The sequence below is a fragment of the Giraffa tippelskirchi genome, chromosome 6 (assembly GCF_054371585.1).
Source record: "Giraffa tippelskirchi isolate mGirTip1 chromosome 6, T2T-mGirTip1v1.2.pri, whole genome shotgun sequence".
Lineage (NCBI taxonomy): Eukaryota > Metazoa > Chordata > Mammalia > Artiodactyla > Giraffidae > Giraffa > Giraffa tippelskirchi.
In genome coordinates this window covers 106,807,055-106,830,260 of record NC_137280.1, presented here as the reverse complement: position 1 = coordinate 106,830,260, position 23,206 = coordinate 106,807,055, and the positions used below count along the sequence as shown (strand labels likewise).

At 37.9% G+C, this 23,206-nt stretch overlaps 1 pseudogene; it reads right to left on the bottom strand.

Moving 5' to 3' along the window:
- Positions 1-21,206: 21,206 nt before the first annotated feature.
- LOC145509380 (PRELI domain containing protein 3B-like) lies at positions 21,207-21,787 on the bottom strand (annotated as a pseudogene).
- Between the last annotated feature and the right edge of the window lie 1,419 nt (positions 21,788-23,206).

The window sequence follows — 23,206 nt, the reverse complement described above, 5'->3', positions numbered from 1 at the left end:
AAGATAAAATAAAGGATGAAAATGTGTTCCTCTACATGACCATGAGAAGAAAATAGACATCAACAATGGAATTTCTACAAAAACACTCCCAACCAGTTCTGAAGATACAGATTCATCTACGAGAATGTACATTGACCACTCAACCTATGGTCTCCTGCTCTACAGTACAATCTCAAAGTAAGATAAAAATTTCAGAGAAATTTGTCTGAAATGTCAAGAATTTGCAAAATGGAAAAATTTAGGTCGAAAGTTTACATTTCAAAGATGCTAAATGTGAACTGACTTGAAGTAACATGACATCTCTACATTTCAAGAGGATCTGAAGTTACCAGGACTCGCCTTCAACATTTCTACTTGTTATCTCTACATCAGTTCCCCACTCTGATGCTTCTCACCACCTATTTTTTCTGCTATCAAGTTACCAAGACTCACGTGAGAAAGGCTCAAAGTGTGCTGACTACAACAAATTTATTCTGAACTACCTTCTACAGGTTTATTCTAAACTACCTTTAGGTTGGTGGGCTTCCCTGATGGCTCTGATGGTAAAAAATTTGCCTGCAATGCAGGAGATCCAGGCTCGATCCCTTGAACAGGAAGATCCCCTGGAGAAAGGAATGGCTACCCACTCCAGTATTCTTCCTTACCTGGAGAATTCCATGAACAGAGGAGCCTGGCAGGCTACAGTCCATGAGGTCACAAAAGAGTCAGATACAACTGAGCAGCTAACACTTTCACTTTCTCACTTTTTACCTTCAAGTTGTAGAAACACATTTGTTGTTGTTGTCCATTCGCTAAGTCAAGTCAAATTCTTTGTGATCCCATGAACTGCAAAACGCCAGGCTTCTCTGTCCATGTTAGACAGAAACACATAGGCTTTGATAAATGATAGGCCTTCATAGTCCCTTGGACAGCAAGGAGATCAGACCAGTCAATCCTAAAGGAAATCAACCCTGAATATTCATTGAAAGGACTGATGCTGAAGCTGAAGCTCCAATACTCTGGCCACCCGATATGAAGAGCCAACTCATTGGAGAAGACCCGGATGCCAGGAAAGATTGAGGGCAGAAGGAAAAGGGGGCGACAGAGGATGAGATGGTTGGATGGCATCACTGACTCAATGGACATGAGTTTGAGCAAACTCCAGAAGATAGCAAAGGACAAGGAAGCCTGGACTGCTGCATTCCATGGGGTCACAAAGAGTTGGACATGACTTAGTGATAGAACAACAATCATCTTTATCATGCAAATCCACCATGAGGAAAGGTAGTACCTATAATGTCCATAATATAGTGTCTGGTACATAACTGGGTCATAATCATAACAGTGGACTGTGACTTGGCAGTTTTTCCTTTCTGTTTGACATTGCTGCATTACTCACAGGAGTGACTCCAGACAGCTCCGCACAGCCCTCAGATCCCCAGCCATACTTCTCACTCTTGGCCAGCTTGATGTCTGTACAATGAGGAAATCAAAGTTGTCCTGCCAGTGGTTCGTGGCCACCTCTCCAGCTGTCCTGACGCCCTACCAAGCTCAGAGTTTCTCAGTACTTCACTCAGACTTTCCTTCGGGCTGTATCATGGGGAGAAGCACCCTCACCCCTTACCCAGTCTTACCTCTTAACTGTGATCTTGTCTTGTACTTGCTTTTTCTGTCACCTATTATTCCCTTTCTCGCTTGTGTGTTAGTGATTAAATGTTTACTAAAAGTGGGTTTTCTTCCTAATCCATCAGTTTCTTCTCCTCTCTCTCTCCAGGTGTTCAGGTAGCCTAATTCTAAAACTAAATCTGCTCTCTCCTTGAAGTAGTCCTCCCTCTGATCTTTTACCAAGTTGTCACTATAGCAGTGTTTAGGGACTCAGGAGCCAGACTGCCTCTTCCACAAACTAGCTGTGTGTTGTCCTTGGACAGCTAACTTAACCTGTGTGAACCTCAGCTTCTTGATCTGTAAGTGGTAGGGGAAGCAGAGTTGTTTTGAAGATAAGTGAGATAAAGCATTTGAAGTCTTAAAACAGTGTTTTTACATAGTATGTGCTCAATAAACGTGACATATTAAACTTCTTGCCAGCCACATACACTCCTCACCTTCCAGCCATGCTTCCTCCATCCCTCGACTACCAAAGGCTTGAAATTTATTTCTGAAATATACTCATGGCCTCCTCATCTCCTCTTTCTCATTTTGCCCCTCATTCTCCTTAAACTTTGTACAGTTTCACACAGCTAACACCCCACCTCTCTCTGGGATACCCCTTGTTTTGGGATGAGGGATGAATTAACTATGTGCTTTTTGTGTGACTCTCTCCTGTTCATGCATGAGACTTGGAACTAGCTCTGCTCCAAGGGGACAGAATGGAAGTGTGAGTAGCAACTAAAGACAGACACCCTAGGGTGTTTGTTTCCCCTTCAGTCAAACATGTTGGTAGCAGGGCTGTGTAATTCCCCACCCACCTTGCCTGGAAGATCCGCTGGAGAAGGGAACGGCTACCCACTCCAGTATTCTGGCCTGGAGAATTCCATGGACTATATAGTCCACGGGGTCACAAAGAGTCGGACACGACTGAGGGACTTTCACTTTCACTTTCTCTTGCCTGGACTGGATCTTCAGAGTAGGAAGAAGAGGAGATCTAGTGAGCAATGCAAGATGATTAGGTGTGGCAGCCCTTTGGAAGGAGACATGGAACATGTCCCCCAGCTGCAGCCATCAAGGCTGAATCTACAGACAGCAGTCGAGTGGGAAGGAAGCCACAGTAGGCTGGCACAGCCCCCATCAAAGTTTCCCTTGGGCCACTGAGTGGCTCAATCAGGCAACAGTGCTCAACATTCCCCTTCCCCAGAGAGATAAAGAAGTACAATGGAAGATCATAAGATCCAAAGGGGTCTTATGGTCGTCCTGAAAGGACTCAGCTGTGAAGGGCAGCATGGACCCTGGGACTGGAAACCTAGTGGGATCACAAACATCTCAAAGGACACTAGTGAGCTTGGAAGCCAGAAACTAAAACCTTGACCACCGGGGCCAAAGCAGAACCCTACCAGGCCAGCCCCTAGTTCTCTCCCAGTGCTCCACAGGCTACATGGCATGCAAAGGAGAAAAAGACAGAGTAACACAGCTCCCCTAGCACAGAAACTGATCTTTGTTTACCTTAGTACAGTACACTCAATCATCAATAAATTTTTGTTGAACTGAGTTAATGGATTGTCTTGTTTGCTTTTGTTTTAAATTAAAATGGCACAGCAATCATCCTCCAATTTTTTTTCACCTTCACCTTACATGATATGTTAAAAAACAGTATTGGTTCTGGATAGACGAAGAAAGGTTATGAGGGGACATATTTAAGCAGCGACTTCACTTTCACTTTTCACTTTCATGCACTGGAGAAGGAAATGGCAACCCACTCCAGTGTTCTTGCCTGGAGAATCCCAGGGACTGGCCAGGCGGGGGCCTGGTGGGCTGCCGTCTATGGGGTCGCACAGAGTCAGATACAACTGAGGCAACTTAGCAGCAGCAGCAGCATTTAAGCATCAGAACAGCGCACTTAAGAAATTAATGTGGTCTGGAATGTTCAATAAACCACTAGAGGGAGTGTGTAAAGGTGTGATTGCAATAGGATAAAAATCGCATTATAATGTTTAATTGGCAACCATGAATCATGGTTGCCAGAAACAATCCTCTCTCCTTTATAAAAAAAAAAAAAATGTCAATACTTTAAAAAGAGGTTGTGAGAAATATTTACACATTATTTCGAATTACACAAAAGGGTAGTTCCATCACTAGTTTATGCAGACACTGAATTTTTTAAAATATGAAATGTGGGAATTTATAACATTAATATGCTATTCAGCCTTAAAAAGAAACTTAATATGAGTTAACTCCCAAACCTAATGTTATATTTTGGAACCATTCAATCAGAAATTATACTAAATCACAGCTCTCATTTCAAATTGCAGAAGGAACTTTAGTGATCGTTTTACCTGTGAAGAAAAAGAGGTCCAGAGTAGTCATCAGTTATCCAAGTTCACATACCCAGCTAGCGGATAAACTCATACTAAAAAAAATCGAGTTGAAATGAACAGGAAAACATTTAACAATCCAGAAGGAAAGTTATTCAGTAGATTTCCTATGTAAGATCCCAAGAAAAAAGTTTTCTTAGAACTTAGCACATCATCCAAAAAATGCAAAATAAAATGATAATTGTATTCCTTGCCACTCAAGCTAAAAGAGAATTGGAATTTTTTTCAGTGGTGATATACAGTATTGGCAAAAATACAGGGACATGGTTTTTCTCATTTATTTTGGTAGAAGTGTAAGCTGGTAAAATATTTTTGGAATCTAATTTAACAGGAAGGATTAATTTTTAAACATAACAGATTCACATAAATATTTTTAGTCAACCAAGGTCATTGCCATATTATATATATTAATAAAGTAATGGAAACCCAATAAATGTCTAACAATCAAGAAATATTTAAATATATAATGTGTATCCAAAAGATGTTGTTCTAAATAACCATAAAAAGTCATTATTCTCTGAGGGAGAAGGTGAGGGTGGGACGTTTTGGGAGAATAGCACTGAAACATGTATATTATCATATGTGAAACAGAACACCATTCCATGTTCGATGCATGAGACAAGGGCTCAGGGCCGGGGCAATGGGATGACCCAGAGGGATGGGATGGGGAGGGAGGTGGGTAGGGGGTCCAGGAAGGGGAACACATGTAAACCCATGGCTGATTCATGTCAATGTATGGCAAAAACTATTACAATATTGTAAAGTAATTAGCCCCCAACTAAAATAAATAAATTTATAAAAAAAAAAAAGTCATTATTCTGAAAACTTTAGTAACATAGGGAAATATATTCAGTATAAAATATATTACTTACATAGAAATAAAAGTGTGTGTGTAGAATGAAAGAGAATTCTTTTTAGCAGTATAACTCCAAGTAATTTTCTTTTTAAAATGCTTAGTGTTCTGAGTCACTATGAGCAAGATATTTACAAGATATTTTGATTCCCAGTTAGAGAAAGTGACAGGAATGATTGCCACATACTTCCTACTCATCTCACCGGGAAAAAATTTTATATATGTATTTATTTATTTTCTTTTTGGGCTATGCTGAGTCTTCATTGCTGTGTTTCTCTAGTTGCAGCAAGTGGGGTCTACTCTTTGTTGAGACTCAGTGGCTTCTCACTGCAGTGACTTTTCTTGTTGCGGAGCTCGGGCTCTAGGTGCTCGGGCTTCAGTAGTTGCAGCTCACGGGCTCGAGCGTAGTCGCAGTAGTTGTTAGCATATGGGCTTAGTTGCTCCAAGGCATGTGGGATCTTCCTGGACCAGGGATGGAACCCATGTCCCCTTTAACCACTGAACTACCAGGGAAGCCCTGAAAAACTTTTAAAAATTTCTTTTATTGAAGTATAGTTGATTTACCATGTTGTGTTAATTTCTACTCTACAGCACAGTGATTCAGATACATATATAGATATATATGCATGTATTCTTTTCCATTATAATTTATCACAAAATAAACGCAGCTCCCTGTGCTATACAGTAAGACCTTGTTGTTTATCCATTCTATATGTAATAATTTGTCAACAGATATTTAAGTTGCTTCCATGTCCTGGCTATTGTAAATAGTGCTGCTGTGAATGTTGGTGGTGGTTTAGTCGCTAAATCATGTCTGACTCTTGCGAACCCATGGACTGTAGCCCACCAGGCTCCTCTGTCCATGGGATTTTCCAGGCACGAATACTGGAGTGGGTTGCCATTTCCTTCTCCAGGGGATCTTCTGGACCCAGGAATTGAACCCAGCACAGTGATTCAGAAACATATAGATATATACTGCACATATTCTTTTCCATTATAATTTATCACAAGATAAACCCAGGCAGACTCCTGCATTGTAGGCAGATTCTTTACTGACTGAGCTACGAGGGAAGCCCTATGAACACTGGAGTACATGCATCTTTTCAAATTAGAGCTTCTGTCTTTTTTGAATATTTGCCCAAGAGAGAGATTGCTGGATTATATGGTAGTTCTATTTTAAATTTTTTAGGGAACCTCCATACTATTTTCTATAGTGGCTACACCAACTTACATTCCCACCAACAGCGCAAGATTTAAACTTGTTATTGAAAAATTCTGTTGGTGAACCGATGAAATCACTCTGCTTTGCTTGAAATTATACTAATGCTTCAATGGTTTCATGTCACTATTGAAAAGTTTCATAACTGGCCTTGTACCAAAAGTTAGGGGCATATTGACTGTGGGTCTGATTAAATCCAGTATTCAAATATTTAATTCTTTACTCCTGATTCACCTTGTCCTAGTCCAACTGCCTGTGTGAAATCTTCGTAGTGCTGATTCATTTGTCTCAGACCATAAGAGTCATTATATTTTAGTGACACGAAGCTGGAACATTGTGTGGCTGTGCTTGGTCCATTGATGCATTTTTGTGAGCTATATTTTTAAAATATATATATTAATAACTATAAAAGGCAAATTTCACACATCAGTGTTTTAATTTCAAAATTTGGAAAATGTTATGTGAAACCTTTACCCTGTGTAGAAGAGGGGAAAAAAGGGGTGATGTAAAGGTCAGCTACAGCTACACCTAGAGCTCTCTAAGAATAGCAAGAAGCTTCTAAGGAAGAAAAAGAGTCCTTTTCAGAGGTATACACTCAAACCATCAATAGCAGTCTGCCTGAGACTCCACAAAAGAGACAGTACACTAAGGAGATAGGTGGGACAATCTTTAAATGCTTTCCAAATCCAAGATTCTGTTATGGACAGAAAGCAAAATAAGCCCTTTGTTGTAGCACAGGACTCATAAAGTTTACATAAATCACAAAAGTTATCATAGTAGAACTCATTGTAATGAAAACCAACAAAGCACTATCATTTCTATCTAATGGATCATAAAAAATTATTGATCCAAAATTACTAACATTTCATGTATTAAAATAAAATCCTAAGTATATATAACATCATAATATTCTCCTTAGTTTTCAGAAAGGAGCTCTTAGGGCTAAGTCACCTGAATCAGTTCAGTTTAGTTCAGTTCAGTCGCTCAGTCATGTCCAACTCTTTGTGACCCCATGGACTGCAGCATGCCAGGTTTCCCTGTCCATCACCAGCTCTCAGAGCTTGCTCAAACTCATGTCCATCGAGTTGGTGATGCCATCCAACCATCTCATCCTCTGCTGTCCCCTTCTCCTCCTGCCTTCAGTCTTTCCCAGCATCAGGGTCTTTTCCAGCAAGTCAGTTCTTCACATCAGGTGGCCAAAGTATTGGAGTTTCAGCTTCAGCATCAATCCTTCCAAGGAATATTCAGGACTGATTTCCTTTAAGATGGACTGGTTTGATCTCCTTGCAGTCCAAGGGACTCTCAAAAGTCTTCTCCAACACCATTCAAAAGCATGAATTCTTTGGCACTCAACTTTCTTTATAGTCCAGCTCTCCAATATCCATACATGACTACTGGAAAAACATAGCTTTGACTAGATGGACCTTTGTTGGCAAAGTAATGTTTCTGCTTTTTAATATGCTTTCTAGGTTGGTCATAGCTTTTCTTCCAAAGAGCAAGCATCTTTTAATTTCATGGCTGCTGTCACCATCTGCAGTGATTTTGGAGCCCAAGAAAATAAAGTCTCTCACTGTTTCCATTGTTTCTCCATCTATTTGCCATGAAGTGATGGGACCAGATGCCACAATATTAGTGTTTTGAACGTTGAGTTTTAAGCCAACTTTTTCACTCTCCTCTTTCACTTTCATCAACTGATGAAATATCTTTGATGAAAGTAATGAAAGTCACCTGAATAATCTCTAACAATAAAAAGATTGCCTTAATTATTAACCTCTAGCAATAAAAATATGAGAGGAGAAATTGGTCTTTTTTTCCCCAGTAGTTTTATCTAGTTCTCTAAAGGATGGCCAAAACCATCTAAGTAATATAAAAACTGGTGAAATCCTAAAAGGAAATTAGCACATTTTAAGGTCAATGTAAATTTCTTTCTTTTGGACTTAGTTTTTTTTTTTAGTTCATTTGCCTTAGATGCTCTCTTTATATTTCCAAGTTTAAGCAATGACTGAGAATAATAAATAGAGCACAGAAAAAGTGTTCCACAGTATTTTTTTTCCCTCAAAGATCTAAGATACTCTTAGCTCCTAACCATTGTAACTCAAGCCTCTAATAATCCAGTCAAATTTTATTAAAACACTTTTGGTTTTAAGAAATGTTGGAAACCAAGCAAGGGCAGAAAGAATCAATGAATATAATGAGAAATAATGGTGAATAATGAATATAATGGTAGGAATAGCTAACAAAATCTTCCTTTTGGTAACAGATTACTAGTCAATAAAGCAAATTTACTTAGATAAAAATATCTGAATTTTTAAAGTCATACTATAGTTTTGAGATAACATCAATTTACTACTATATACCAATACTATTTATTTCTTAAAAGGCTCTGGGCATGTTCTCAAAAAGCAGGTGAGGAACCACATGCAGGAGTTCCCAAAGACCTCCTGACTGGATACATCTCACCAAATTTATGGGCATAATTTCCCTTTCTTGTAAAGTCCTTCTCTGAGAAGAAGTATGTAATTCCAACTTCTTACTATGAATTAGAAAATAAGAACAGAAAAAACAGATATTTTAAAAGAAAAATGTGTAAGCATGTTCTCTACTGTATGATCATATTGTTTAAAATGTGAAACAGTGATTATGTTGCTAACAACTGAACTCTTAGAAAAGAATTAGTTTTTCTCCCTCAAATTATTTTTAAAATCCCTCTTTACCTTAAATGTGATAAAAAAAAAAAAATTTCCCTTGTAGAATTCACAGAGATTGAATAAAGCAGAAAGATATTAAATAAAAACTGAAAGAAACAGTAATTTAATAAAATATAAATTCATAAATATCTGTGTCCCATGGCATAGTTAACTAAAATAACATGAATGGAGAGCTGGTTTCTTGACAGAAAATGTTTTCCCCCACAAATGCAGTTTACTTAAGTCCCTAATTCTTTACTCACATTTTCAGGGTGATTTAATAGATGCCAAAGCTTCTGTTTAGGTGTATGACGGGCAAAAATTGTTCATTTATAATTTAAAATAATTGTCGTGAAGTTTGGTCTCTAATAGATTAAAATTTTGACATTTCCAGGCATGATGTAAACATTGACAAAGTACTATTTTTTGAATGCCAATGAGTATATAATTTTGTTACACAGAACTTTTTTTTTTTTTACAAATCTCCATAGAACTCTTTTAGAAATATGAAGATAAATATGTACTCAAAGCCAAAACAATTCCAAAAGACCTAAGAATCAGGTCAGAGAACTAATAGAGGATTCATCAGTTATCTTTTTTTTTTATGCTGCTGAGTTATTTTATTGTTTGGGTTTTGTTTTGGTTTTTTGTTTTTCAAAGAAATCTGAGCCTAGAAGGAACAGAACACCTATGCAATTTTGCCAGAAATATTTATGCTACTAAGTGCATCAGAGAGTAAAAGCCGGGTAGAATCTGTTAGAGATTCCCCAGGATTACTTGAAGATTTGGGGGTCATGGCATTCTAGAGTAATCACAAACTCTAAATTTTGTAGTCAAAGTTTACAGTGATATTTTTCTAGGTGTTGTGTAATCTTTGAACCTCACTTTACTCATCCCAGAAAGGTATATACTAAAACCTCTAAAGATTAGAGATAATATATTTAAAATGCATAGCATATAGTGCCCACTGTACTAAATATGATAACAAAAGTTGCTGAGGGAGACTTTGCAAAACTCTCATTCACAAACTATGCTGAAGTCAAATCTTGTGATCATGTGGTAATGATCAGAAAAGTAGAGAGGGGAAAAAAGAAAAAACAAATCATGTAAATTGAGATAATCCATCGGGGAGGAAGAGGAGAGGTACAAATAATCTAATCACTCTCTAACAAAATTTTTAAGCTCTCTTCCATAGTGATCTAGAGGTTTGATCTTAAAGTCATATTTGCAGACCTCTAAGACCATACAGTCAGACTTCCCAGGTGACTCAGTGGTACGGAATCTGTCTGCCAATGCAGAAGACGGAGGAGACACAGGTTTGATCCTTGGGTTGGGAAGATTCTCTGGAGTAGGAAACAGTAACCCACTCCAGTATTCTTGCCTTGGAAATCCCATGGACAGAGGAGCCTGGAGGGCTATAGTCCATGGTTTCACAAAGAGTTGGACACAACTGAACTACTGAGCATGCACACCAAGAGCATAGATTCAGTACAGTGTTGTAGCCAAAAGTTAAATAAAACCCCAGGCCTTGTCAGGAAAGGATACTGGATACAAAAATTCCTTATCTCAGAATTGACATATATGGAATACGCATAGAGTTCTGATTGCTAAATTAAACTGTAATATAGAATCAAGAAGAAAAAAGATCCAGAGGAGGGTGTACAAGAAGTTTGTTACATATAAGTGTTGCTTGAAAAGTACACATATCAGAATGCTTTCCAAGTTCAACTCAATCACCTTTGAGGGAAGGAAAAACCTAGGCAGTGCCTATGATCACCTCTTAAGTCTTATCACAATTTTCTTCCTTTTAAAAAGTTTATTGTGAAATAATGTTAGACTTATGGGAAAAGTTGCAAAAAGACTTCATATATCCCCTCACCCAGCTTCCCCAAATGTTAATATCTTACATGACTATAGTATAATTATCAAAACCAGGAAATTAACATTGATATTTTTACTCATGGTACTTACTCAAATTTCACCAGTTGTCCCACTAATACTTTTTTCTGAGTCCAATCCAGTAACTCACATTGCGTTTAGCTGTCATATCGCCTTTTCTCCTCCAAACTGGGCAGTTCTGTAGTCTTTTCTTATCTTTCTTAACCTTGACATTTTTGTATTGGCTAATTATTTGTAGCATGTCTCTTAATTTTGGTTTATCTGGTGTGTTTCTTCATGACAAAATTCGGGTTATGCAGTTTTTGGCAAGAGTAGCACAGAATTTATGTCATGACAGTCTCAGTGCCCCTTATCAGGAGGAACTTAATGCAATACAGCTCATTCCTGATGATGTTCACTTTGATCTCTTTGCTAAGGTCAGCTCTACCAAGTTCCTCCACTGCATTAATTCCTCACTGTAACTAATCAGCATTTCATGGAGAAATACTTTTGAGCCTCTGCAAATATCCTGTTTCTCATCAAGGTTTCACCCACTGATTGTAGCATTCATTAATGATCCTTGTCCAAAATGGCTGTTACTGAGGTGTTTGTCAAATGGCGATTTCTTATTTCTTTTCATTGCTTCTCCATTCATTAACTAGAATTGTACTGTAAGGAAGAGGGCTTCCCAGGTGGCTCAGTAGTAAATAAACTGCCAGCAATAGAGGGGACATGGGTTTGATCCATGGATAGGGAAGATCCCCTGGAGAAGGAAATGATACCCACTCCACTGTTCTCACTTGGGAAATCCCATGGACAGGGGAGCCTGGCGGGCTACAGTCCATGGGGTCACAAAGGAGTCAGACACGACTTCGTGACTAAGCAATAACAACAACATAAGGAAGAATTTATGTTTATTTATTTGGCTATGTATATTACTATGGACTCACTGCAACCCCATGGACTGTAGCCTGCCAGGCTCCTCCATCCATGGGATTTTCCAGGCAAGAATACTGGAGTGGGTTGCCATTTCCTTCTCTAGGGGATCTTCCCAACCCAGGGATAGAACCCAAGTCTCCTGCACTGTAAGCAGACTCTTTACTATCTGAGCCACCAGGGAAGCCCATTTTATCTTATGGGTTATAATTAATTACTTTAAATTTTTTTGCCCAACTGTTTGACCATTTGGAAGGACTAACTCCTTCCAGTTAGCACCCTTTTCTTTTTGCATTTTTAAATTTATTTTATTTTTAAAATTTCTTTAATTGAGGTATAGTTGATTTACAATATTTCTGTGTACTTTTGACACGACTTGAAAAGTCACATCACTTTTTGAGCACCTCCTTACTTTCTGGCACCACAAGATATTTCAAGCTGTGCCTTTCCTGCTTCTGCCCTGAAATCAACCACTTCTCCAAATAACCATTCTGTGTACAGAAAGGGAAAGAATTAAAGAGAATATTTCTAACTCTATAGTCAGTCCTGAGCTTTTTCTTATATTTAAGCTTCTTTCTGATAGTAATACTTGCAGATTGTGATGATTAATTTTACGTGGCAACTTGACTGGTCTAAGGGATGACAAAATAGCTGAAAAAAACATTCTTTCTGGCTGTGTCTGGGAGGATGTTTCTGGAAAAGATTAACATTTGAATCAGTAGACTAAGTAAAGATCACCCTTACCAATATAGGTAGGCATCATCTAATTCATTCAGTGCCCCCAATAGAACAAAAAGCAGAGGAAGGGTGAATTTTTTGCCTCTGCCTAAGCTGGGATATCCGTGTTCCTGGTTCTTGGGTATTCAGACTTGGATGGAATTACACCATGGCTTTTCTGGTTCTCCAGCTCACAGATGGCAGACTGTAGGACTTCTCCATCTCCATAATTAGGTGAGCCAGTTCCTTATTTTATATGTATGTGTATACGTATATAACACATTATATATGTATGCATATATAAAATATTGGTTCTGTTTCTCTGGAGAACCCTGACTGATACCAAGATCCTTGCCAGAAAGTAAGTTATTTGAAAAAAAAATTGTTTTAAGTCTTACAGGACCATTTTAAACTTTGGCTGAGGCCAACTTGGTTGTAATTTCCCCAGCTAACTTCTGGCCTCCTTGTTATGCTTCCTCATACATCAAGAAATAAGGTTTCCTTCGGGATCAGTGGATTCCATCTACCATTTCAACAAAATATTGAATTATGTGATTCTTGGTAGAGAGTAACAAAAGCTCTCTTTTTGAGGGATTATTTTCAACATTCAGAGAGTTCCAAAGGGCTAGCTAAATCTCTAGTCTAAGTATTTTGGAGCATAAAATATTTCAGACCCAGTGAAGAAAACTGATATATAACTCAATATAACTAATTACTGTAGGGTTACAGACTTCAAATGTTTAAAGAAATATGATTTAGAGTCAAGTAATGTGACAAAAACTGATAGCTCTTTCCAATACTCATTCTACTCTTCTTTCTCATTTGGTGGAGCCCCAGTATGTTAACTGGGCACATAGCCATCCACAGCAAAGCTATACTTTCCAAGCTCCTTTCAAGTTAGGTGTGACAGCATGACCAAGTTCTGGCCAATGGATTATGAGTCAAAGTCACATTCACAGCTCCCTGATTATACTCAAAATGAAATGGGTCACACTCTTCACTTACCCTTTTTCTTCTCCCCAATGGCTGGGACATGAACATGTCAGCAAGAGCTAGAGAAGCCATCCTGGGCAAAAACATGAAAGTCACATGATAAAGGAAACATGGTAGAAGGGACTTGGGCTTTAACATCATGAAAGTGAAAGTGAAGGTGCTCAGTTGTGTCCGACTCTTTGTGACCCCCATGGACTATAGCCCACCAGGTTCCTCCAGCCATGGAATTTTCCAGGCAAGCATACTAGAGTGGCTTGCCATTTTCTTCTCCTCAACCCAGGGATTAAACCCAGGTCTCCCACATTACAGGCAGACTCTTTACCGTCTGAGCCACCAGGGAATCCCTTAACATCATAGAGATGCCATACTAAGTATGGTCAGCTTACATGGCTGCAACATGAGAAAGAAATAAACTTTTATTTTTCTTAAGTCACTAGTACTTGGTAACCTTTGTTATAGCAGTTAAACCTATATCTAACTAATACAGATTTTGTATCTAAAAGTGGTATTGCTATAACAAAAGATACATGTGATATTAGCTTATCAATTGGGCACAGAGCATAAAAATCTCAGATAATCCAGAGTAGAAATATAGTGACTCTTATTATGCTGAGAAAAGTATTTGGTTAAACTGTGACCCTCCATACTTTGGGAGATAAGCCCCAAACTGTTAGAGGCTATAACTCTAAGAGAGTTAATCAGAAAAACTGAGCATCTGTGTATTGGCCACTTCTTGCCATGTTAGGCAAAGTTTTACAAAAGAGATGAAGTCAGATAATTTCCCATAAGAAAGAAGAAATCAGTTTTGTTAAAAGAAGCTTTTTCTGTCTTGCCTGAATTCTAAATTGAGTAGACTATGGTAAATAGGCCCTCAAAGGGTTGAAAAGCAAACTGTACCAAACACTGAAAAAATAATAGGCAGCTCTAAAGAGCAGCTGTACGAGGACCTTAGAATGTTGTCCTCAACTTTCTTAAGCATAGGACTGCACACCAAACGTTAGGGCTCCCACAGCTACTTGTAGGCTCTGAGTCATCCCTATCCCCAGTGACTAGCCTGTACCACCAGACTCACCTGAAGCTAGCTCCTCTGTCTATGCACCTGTGTGCTCTCAGCCAGATTCCCAACATGTCTTCCCCTGCCATGCACCTATGGAGGGTCCCTGTAGCTGGTAGTACACACCAATAGATAGGGCCCCCACAGCTGTTGGTGAAACTGCCAACCAAGAAACTTTCCCTAGTAAAGTTTTCCTTCAGAAATGAAAGTAAAATAAAGGTTTTCCCAGACAAATTAAAGGGAGTTCATCACTATTACATGTGCTTTACAAGATACACTGAAAGGAGTTCTTCAAGCTGAAATGAAAGGATGCTAAGTAATAAAATGAAAACATATGAAAATATACAACACACTGGTAAAGGTAAGCATATAGTAAGATTCAAAATATTATAATATTAAAGTATTATAATGTAAGTGGTGATTATTAACCACTTAAATATAAAGGTTAAATTACAAAAGTTTTTAAATAACTAGATCCCTTGGAGAAGGGCATGGCAACCCACTCCAGTATTCTCACCTGATGAATCCCCATGAACAGAGGAGTCTTCCATGGTCAGAGGAACCTGGCAGGCTACAGTCCGTGGGGTCGCAAAGAGTCGGAGACTACTGAACAACTAAGCACAGCACAGCATAGCTACAATAATTTGTGTGTGTTAGTCATTTAGTCATGTCTGACTCTTTGCAACTCCGTGGACTGTAGCCTACCAGGCTCCTCTGTCCATTGAAGACTTCTCTGTCCATGGAATTCTCCAGGCAAGAATACGGGAGTGGTTTTCCATTTCCTTCTCCAGGGGACTTTTCCAACCCAGGGATCAAACCTGAGTCTCCTGCACTGCAGGCAGATTCTTTACCACCTGAGCCACCAGGGAAACCCTAATTTGATAGCAGATGCACAATATAAGAATATGTAAATCATGACATTAAAAACATAACATAGTTGAGGGGTTGTTAGTAACAGTGTAGAGTTTTGTGTGTGATCATAGTTAAGTTGTGACCAGTTCAAAATAGGCTTATATCTCTAAGATGTTTCAGATAAGTCTCATGTTAACCACAAAACAAAAACCTATACTATGTGCACACAAGATAAAGAGAAAGGAACAAATATATCACTATAAAAAAATCATAAATTCACAAAGTAGGAAAAAAGGAACAAAGGAACTACAAGAGGGCCAGAAATTGACAAGATGGCCATATAAAGTCCACACCTATCAATAATTTCTTTAAACATAAATGGATTAAAGTCTCCAACCAGAAGACATACAGTGACAGAATGAAACAAAAAAAATCAAGACCCAACTATATGCTGCCTATAAGATGTTCACTTCAGCTTCAAGGACACACATTGGGGGAATTCCCTGGTGGTCCAGTAGTTAGGACTCCATGCTTTCACCCCCAGGACATGGGTTCAGTTCCTTAGTGGAGGAACTAAGATCCCACAAGTCATGCAGTGCAGAGAAAAAAAAAAAGGCACACACTGTGTCAAAATGAAGGTATAGACATATGAGAAACAGAAGAAAGCAGATATAGCTATACCTAATCAGAGAAAATAGACTTTAAGTCCAAAACTGTAACAAAAGGCAAAGAAGGTCATTATATAATGATAAAGATATCAATTCATCAAGAGGATATAACAATTATAAATATATATGGACCCAGCATCAGAACACTTAAATATATTCAGCAATACTAACAGATCTAAAAGAAGGAATAGACAGCAATACAATAATAGTAGGGAACTTCAGTACTCCACTTTCAGTAATGGATAGATCATCCACAGAGAAAATCAACAAGAAAACATTGGATCTGAATACACTTTAAGCCAAATTAACCAAACAGACCTAATAGAGATACATAGAACATTCCCTCCAACAGCAGCAGAATACACATTCTTCTCCACTATACATGGAACATTCTCCAAAATGGATCATAAGTTAGGTCACAAAGCAAGTCTTAGCAAATTTTAGAAGACTGAAATCATACCAAGCATCTCTTCTAACCACAATCAATAAAAGAAGAAAAACTGGAAAATGTTCAGATATGCAGAAATTAAACAAACAAGTCAAAGATAAAATTGAGTGGGAAATCAAAAAAATATGGGAAGCAAACAAAAATGGAAAGGAAACATAACATACTAAAATTTATGGGCTGGAGCAAAAAGAAGTTCTATGAGGAAAGTTTATAGCCTGCGTTAAGAAAAAAAGGAAGACCTCAAATAAACAGCCTGATTTTATACATTAAGAAGCTAGAAAAACAAAAATAAATTCAATCCAAAGTCATCAGAAGGGAGGAGATACAGATCAGAGCCAAAATAAATGAAATAGAGACCAGAAAACAATAGAAAATATCAAGAAAATCAGGAGTTGATTTTTTGAAAAAGTTAATAAAACTGACAAACGTTCAGCTAGACTTACCAAGAGAAAAAGAACAAGAATTCAAATAAAATTATAAATGAAAGAGGAGACTTTGCAACTGGTACTACAGAACTACAAAAGATTGTGAGAGACTGAAATGAACAATTGTACATCAACAAATTGGACAACTTAGGGGAAAACAGAAAAATTCTTAAAAACATACACCCAATCTACCAAATCTGAATCATGAAGAAATAGAAGATCAAAACAGACCAATAACAAGTAAGGAGATTGAGTCAGTAATCAAAAACCTCTCAACAGGGGAGTTTGGGGAAGAATGGATATATGTATATGTATGTCTGAGTTCCTTGGCTGCTCACCTGAAACTATCACAGCATTGTTAATTGACTATGCGTGCTAAGCAGCTTCAGTCATGTCTGACTCTTTGCAATCCCATGGAACCCTTGTGCACTATTTGTGGGAATATAAATTGATCCAGCCACTATAGAAAACTATATGGAATTTCTTCAAAATAATTAACAATAGTTACTGTATGATCAGCTATGTCAATAAAGCTGAAATTAAAAAAGAAAAGAAAAGGATTACTTGAGCAAACAACAAATTGTCCCTTTGTTTGAGGAGACAAAAGAATTCTGATAGAAGAAGACCATAGAGATAGGGGGAAAAAATCTACTTGGAAAAGAGAAAGAGTACTTGGTAAGATTAGAGAAGATAGCATGAAGCCCATGGCAAGGTAAGAGTCTCATTTAAAATGACTGTTTATTAGGGGAAAGGGAAGGAAGAAAAAGAGAGCAAGGCAGTTCCTAAGAGAGAGCCGAGCTGGAAGCTTATTAAGAGAGCTGAGCCAATTATGTAATTGAAACCAGAACTAGTTGGGATAAAAGTAGAGGTTTAAAAAGTGAGATCATAAAACCAATCCCAAGTAGGCACAGTGTTTATACACAGAGATAGAATATGTCCTAAGAGACTTCAGAGGTCTCTTGCCTGTTTTCTAAGTAGGACTTGATCTATAATGCCAGAAGGGAGACTTTAGGGCAATGAGTAAGCACATTCCCATTTCATAATCCTCTTAGATGGGAAATTCCTGTGTGCTTTATATATGGGAAGCTTTCTTTTAAATGCAACAATGGATGAAATTAGGATGAAAAGCAGCTATTAAAGGTCCTGCAACAGGAAGGTTAAGTTGCACTTGATTAGAAAGTTAGTCTAAATAATGTGATTTGTACTTACCATAATAATGGTTGGGCTTCCCTCGTGACTCAGATGGTAAAGAATCTGCCTGCAGTGCGGGAGACCTGAGTTTGATCCCTGGGTTGGGAAGATCCCCTGGAGAAGGGCATGGCAACCCACTCCAGTATTCTTGCCTGGAGAATCCTATGGACAGAGGAGACTGGCAGGCTACAGTCCAGGGGGTTACAAAGAGTCGGATATGAATGAGTGACTAAGCACACAGCACATGAAAATGGTACCAGGAGGTAAAGTGGGAGAGGTATAAATTGGGAGGTTGAGACTGACATATACACATTCGTATATATAAAATAGATAACTAATAATAATCTGCTGTACAGCAAAGGGAACTCTACTATTCTGTAATGGCCTATAAGGGAAAAGAATCCAAAAGGAAAAAAGAAAGAGTGGATATATTTATATGTACAAGATTTACTTTGCTGTATACCTGAAACTAACATGACATTGTAAATCAACTATACTCCTATAAAAAAAAAATTTTTTTTTAAGAATAATTGAGGGAATAACTCAGGAAGCAAGATAGTTCCCTCATGGATCTAGGGGCCTGTCACCTGTTCACAAACTGAACTAAAACTAGGTATTCACTATACTGGTAAATATTTCTTCTTATTCCTTGACAGATCTTCAGCTGCTGAACAGAGGCCATTAATCACTTTAAAGAATACTCATTACCAATATCCTAAATGTAATATTAAAAGATGAAAAGAGGCAGTATGTTAAAAAAATGTTTATAAAATAAAATTGTAACTTAATTTTAAGAATTTAAAATGGAATCGTCTATGTAAATTTTGTACATTGATTTTTCAAAATATTTTCTTGCCAATGTATATCTCTCAATTATAAGTTTCAGGGTCCTTTTGTTTGTTTGTTTGTTTGTTTAGAAATCTTTTTATCATTAGGGTATTGACACTTTTCAGAATAAGTATAATTTTCAGAAATTATACCAGGCAACTTATCATTAAATATCAATATTTATCAATATTATGTTGAGTTGAAATGTTATTTTAATTATAAAAACCATTTTTGTTTATAAAAAATAATAAAAAACCTTATTGATTTTAACTTGCTTTTACAAATATCCTAAGTCTCAAGCTAAACAATATTTTAAGTAGAAAAACACTGTTTTTTAAATAATTTGGTATATTATTTTTGTGGTTTATGTACACACATTAACTGGTTTCTTTTATGGGAAACCTGACAAAGTTGATCACATTAGGCACTGTGAAATAAAGGCAAGAGCTCATCACCGTTTAACAAAAATACTCAATGCAACAATTCCAAGAATCAAAGATATTATTACTTAGTGGTTGATAATGAATTGCCTGCTCTTCTGTGCTTTGCTTAGTCTCTCAGTTATGTACAACTCTTTGTAACCCCATGGACTGTACCTTGCCAAGCTCCTCTGTCCATAGGATTCTTCAGGCAAGAAGACTGGAGTGGGTTGCCGTGCCCTCCTCCTCCAGAGGATCTTCCCAACCCAGGGATCAAACTTGGGTCTCCCACACTACAGGTGGATTCTTTACTATCAGAGCCACCAGGGAATTGCCAGACACAAAATACAAAAAAAATCCCACATATACTGGATTGTTTGTCAGCAGCTGCCCTCTGGCATCCAAAGCAAGGATTTCCATAAAAAAAAGTTGCAAAGCAATTCGCATAGTGGTTAGTTTAGGCCAATGCTTTTTTTCACCCTATTATTTGTTTTGTTTTCTCCACTACCCCCACCCCCTGCAGTGACACAGTATTATTAAAAACATTAAGTCCTTGGGACTTATGCTTCAGATCAAAACATCATTTGAGTAATTTCAAATGATGTACAGCTCTTCACATAACAAAGATGTGTTGTGGTCGTAATTACTTCAAAAATAATTATATGAAAATAACCTGACATATCATGCTTTACCAATTACAGAACCATGATTCTGACACATGGAAATGCTAAAAGATATGAATAGCTGTTCTTCCATTTAAGTTAGAGTGCTGCGAAATTCCGACAATGACTTCATCTTTTCAGTTAACATAATCAGTCCACAATACAGCATACTAAGTCATAAAGTGCAAATCCAAGGAAGATAATACCTTCACTAAGTTACAGAACTTTGGCAAATCAATACAGTACTCTTTAACACAATAAAACGTACTTTTGTTGCAGCTGTTTATTTTGTGATAACTTTTACTCCAGAAATGTTGAGTATGAAATTAAAACGCTATGATTTTTAACAGTGGTTTATAGCAGTTTTATACAGTTAATGTCATTTTAAAATGATACAATTTCTCCTTTAAAAGTGAGTTCCCACATGTAAGTTCTCCAACTTTACTGCAGCAAGGCAGCGGTGCATATGTAGAGGTGGATCTGCTTGGTTCTGGCATTGGTACAAAGCCAAGTAGAGTTCCAATGCACAAAAAGCTTTAAGATTCTACCTTAAGGAGGTTTAATCAGCCAATAGCAATTTCCAAGTATACTTTTCAAAAATTGATGAATTTTCGCATTAATACTGAAATCCTCAAAACCAGTCATTTCAGTTCAGTTCAGTTGCTCAATTGTGTCCAACTCTTTGCAACCCTATGGACTGCAGCATGCCAGGCTCCTCTGTCCATCACCAACTCCTGAAGCTTGCTCAAACTCATGTCTATTGAGTCGGTGATGCCATCCAACCATTTCATCCTCTGTCACTCCCTTCTCCTCCTGCCTTCAATCTTGTCCAGCATCAGGATATTTGCCAATGAGTCAGTTCTTCGCATCAGGTGGCCAAAGTATTGGAGCGTCAGCATCAGTCCTTCCAATGAATATTCAGGACTGATTTCCTTTAGGATTCACTGGTTTGATCTCCTTGCAGTCCAAGGGACTCTGCCTTCTCCAACCCACAGTTCAAAAGCATCGGTTCTCCAGTGCTCAGCTCTCTTTGTGGTCTAACTCTCACATCCGTACATCACTACTGAAAAAACCATAGCTTTAACTATATGGACTTTTGTGGCAAAATAATGTCTCGGCTTTTTAATATGCAGTCTAGGTTTGTCATAGCTTTTCTTCAAAGAAGCGTCTTAATTTCAGACAACACTAATTTCAGCCGGTCTCTTTTATTTAGAAACTCTGCACCTCTTTGTTTTGATCAAGTCACAGACCTTTTCTTCAGCTTATTAAAAAAAGAATCCTACCTAAAATAGAGTTGTATGTTTTAAATAACAAATAAATATAATGCTGATTGTAGAGACCTGGGGAACTGCGTGTTGTATATCAACTTTCATTACCACTTCTTCACAAATACTGATGTTCCCATTGGTGTCCATATGCTCCTTCTTGCCAAAGTTGTCAATTCCTCCATTTCAGCATTTAATTTATGTATTACCTTCTCCATGGCTTCTCAGCCTTTATTAGCATTTAACAATATGGTACTTGCCATCAACCCTTCGAGGCAACTGCTGAGACTGACTCCTTTCACCATAATTATGGATTCTTGAGTCAAAATAGTGCTTTCTGGGTCTTGAGGATGTGGTTTGTATATAAGTGTCTCATCTGCTGAAACCATATTTGTAAATGAAACATTCATATTTAAATTCCACGGTTTTCTCTATGAGATCCACCACAGAATATTCTTACACATATGTTTTGGTTCTTGCTATACCAATAATTGATTTCACAGTGGAAGACAGTCCCCACTCTGTGCTGAGAAGTCTGTGGTATGCAGCTTTCCAGAGGGATCTATGTGTCTGTCCAATATAACAACTCCACACTTGGGTTCATAGAGTTTGGTTATTTCTGCATTGCAGCTGTTATAACAGTTTTCCATAAGTGGTCAATGACGTGCTCCCAATTCCAGCTCTTCATAGTGTCAGTGGCCCTCACGGTGTTGCGGCGGGGCTGGGGCATAACGATGCAAAGATGTCAGTCATGCCCCTGCCCCGCCCCTCAGCCATTCAGGGTCCTTTTTTCTGTAGTAACTGGGGAATTAGCATAGTTAGTTTAAGTAATGCAGTGTGCTTCCCTGATGGCTCAGACAGAAAAAATCGTTCTGCAGAGCAGGAGACTTCAGTTCAGTCCCTGGGTCAGGAAGTAATGAAATATGAATTATGCAAATGATCACCATAATTAGATCTGAAAGCCTGGCTTTGTGATTTTCTCACCAGCAATTAATTCTAAGACCACTTCCTCTCTCTATGATCTTGCACAAGTCACTTCTCTGTTTATCACTTTTGAAAATGAGAATAAAAATACCTTTTTTTACCTATCCACATAGTTTAAGGTAAGCAGAACTGAGAGAATATTTGTGAAACTGGACTAGAAATTGGTAAGTACTCACGAACTCCAGGGTTTCAATTTAGGTAAAGCTTCTTCTAAGAGCTCAGGTTCTCCAACTCTTTTGCTTTCTCATATAATAATGCCAGACTCTCTTCTTACCTTCAGGTTCTCACATTCTAGCTCCCTTAACTCTGTGTGAAAAACATGAATTCTATTATCTACCTTTTGGAATTAGTATGAAGACAATCTGGAAAGTCCGTGCAGTGCTTAGCACGTGGTAGTCTCAAGAAACTCAAGTAGAGATGACTCAGAGCCTCAGAGACCATCTAATGCACTTACCTCCTTTGCATATAAAGGAATCCAGAAAATTATATAAATTTCCCAGAGTTATACATTGAGTATTGGATTTAGATTCAATCCCAGGTCTCTGAAGTCTCAGAGCTGTTTCAGCAGAAAAGCCCTGCAGACTGTGGCAGCATAAAAACAAATGACAAGGGGCAATCATGAAGGCACATTTCCTAGTGAAGTCTTCCAGTGAAACTAGTATGAGGATAAGTTGGAGAGGAGGAGAGGGAAGAAGAGACATAAAATAATCTCTTTTATAAATGTGTTCAGTAATATATCACAGCCCCCTCCTGCCCAAATCTTCTAATTAAGGGTTTTATTTTTTTGTAAAACATATTCTGATACATTCACATAACAGAATATTATCCAACCACTTAAATATGTGAGGTAGAACTGAATGTAAAAAATGTTTGCAAATGATATGACTGACAAGGGGTTAATTTCCAAAATACATGAACAGCTCATACAGCCCTACATCAAAGAAACAAACAACCTAGTTAAAAGATGGGCAGAAGACCTGAACTGACATTTTTCCAAAGAAGACTTACAGATGACCAACAGGCACAAGAAAAGATGCTCAGCGTCTTTACTCATAAAAGAAATGTAAATCAAAACAACAGTGAGGTATTGCCTCACACCTGCCAGAATGGCTCTCATGAAAAA